Source organism: Lactuca serriola, chromosome 4 (assembly GCF_051521515.1).
Source record: "Lactuca serriola cultivar US96UC23 chromosome 4, Lser_US96UC23_V15, whole genome shotgun sequence".
In the NCBI taxonomy this organism is placed as follows: domain Eukaryota; kingdom Viridiplantae; phylum Streptophyta; class Magnoliopsida; order Asterales; family Asteraceae; genus Lactuca; species Lactuca serriola.
Genome location: NC_136411.1, coordinates 244,949,271 through 244,951,417, shown reverse-complemented (window position 1 = coordinate 244,951,417; position 2,147 = coordinate 244,949,271).

The following is a 2,147-nucleotide window of genomic DNA, read 5'->3' as shown; positions in this document are numbered from 1 at the left end:
ATGAAGTGTTTACTGGGTTTGGTTGGTCGTCTGTGGGGTAAGCGAGGCGTACCTAGCTCGTACGTTGTGCACACTAAACCCGGAAGAAGTACTGTAAGCGTAAGTCTGAGTACGCCAAGCATACTCAGCAGTTTGAATTTTTGTTGACTTTGACAGGTTCGGACCATATTTTGGACTTTTAGGGTTTGAGCCTTGTTGGGCCATTGGACTTCTGAATTTGGGCCATTGCTAGGCTGTGGGCTTTCTTGGATTTAGGCCATGATGGGTTTTGGGCCCGTTTAGGAAGTTGGGTCATATTGGGGTTTGGTATGCCATTTAGGAATTTGGGCTTCTTGAGCAAATGGGTTGGGCATTGTTTTTGGGCCAAGTAAGGAAAGTGTAAAATGGTCTTTTACCTTGGATGTTGGAAAAGTAATTTAGATTCTTGAATATGAGTCGAGGTGCAATTATTAATTGGATATTATTTGATGGTGTTAGTGCGGGGATTTCCCGGATCAGCAAACCGATATTTTATCTGAGAGATTTAGCAGCTTGAGGTGAGTTTCCACACTGTACTTGACGAGTCGAAGGCACCAATGATAGCCCATGGTTTATTATGATTACGATGCTAGTTTTCATTGTGACTCTACATGTATGTTTTCTGATATGTTTACCGAGCAGGACCCCATGCTAGGTGGGGTATGATGACTATCTTGTATGTTTTTTATCTTTGTGATTCTTGCATGTGTTTATGTGTTCGCTTGTATACCGGGCGGGGCCTATTATTTACCGCCAGATTTGTTCCGAGCGGGGCCTGATGCTGGCAGGGCCCATTATGTGTTTGTTATATATAGTGTGTGGTATTTTAGGGAACTCACTAAGCTTTGTACTTACAGTTTTCAGTTTATGTTTGACATACTCCTGTTTCAAAAGGGAAGAACTCAGGATGACTGCATTGCACACACCACATTGTTCTGCATTTTACATGACTCTGATGTATTTGGATGTTTTTTTGACATACTTTGATTTCACTATGGTTTTATGATATTTGTTTGGATAATGGTTTTATTAATATAAAAATCGAATTTTTTGGTCTTAACTTTTGGGATGTTACAAGTTGGTATCAGGGCCTTAGTTTGAGGATTGTATGTATGGATAAGGAGTGACTTGGAGGATTCACAATGATCCTTGAGGAATGTACGGATAGATATAGAAGGTAGTATGGACATGTACTACTGGAAGCAGAGGATCGATACTTGAGTTAAGGAGAGTTGCGATGATACCAGGAAGCTTGTAGAGTATGAGACTCCTCGATATATATATATATATATATATATATATATATATATATATATATATATATATATATATATATATATATATTTATGCATGTTATGATGGTTTGAATGGTCTATGTTCAGTATGGTGACCCTTCGAGGGAGACCAGGTAGTGGTTCTAGTGCTGGTGAGGGTTCAAGTTCAGGTTCTAGAGCTAGAAAGTTGGATGATAAGATGTGGGAGTTCATTTCGTCTGAGATTACCTGCAACATACACAAGAAGACATTTGTGATTTTTGGTACGATCAAGGAGGGTATCATGGAGCTTTTAGAGGAGCATTTTGGCTCATTTCATTCTAATATGGTAGCAATGATGAGAGCTCACACTTTGACTTTCCGTGAGTTTCTGGCATGTGGATCCCGAAAGTTCTTTGGTTAGCGGATAACGTTAACGCATTCCGCACTAGGGGTTGTCCCGATCGGGAAAAGGTCAGACTTGCTTCCCATCTTCCGAAGGACAGAACACGAGACTGGTGGGAGAAGGTAAGACATGCCTTGGGAGGTGAGGCTATTTAAGTCCATGATTTTGGAGGATTTTGTGACGAGATTCTAGGATCTCCGCCAGACTACTGATACGGTGGTTGAAATCACCACAATGTTCCATGAAAGGACATTGCTAGTTCTGCAGTATGTGGTGGATGAGGAGATGAAGAAGTTGAGATACCATGACATGCTGAGGAGTGATATCCGGCAGTTTGTGAGCCAATCCAATTACAAGACATTGGATGATATGATAACGAGGGCCTAGGAGAGAGAGAGAGAGAGAGAGAGAGAGAGAGAGAGAGAGAAAGAAAGAAAGAAAGAAAGAAAGAAAGAGATAAAGAGAGAGAG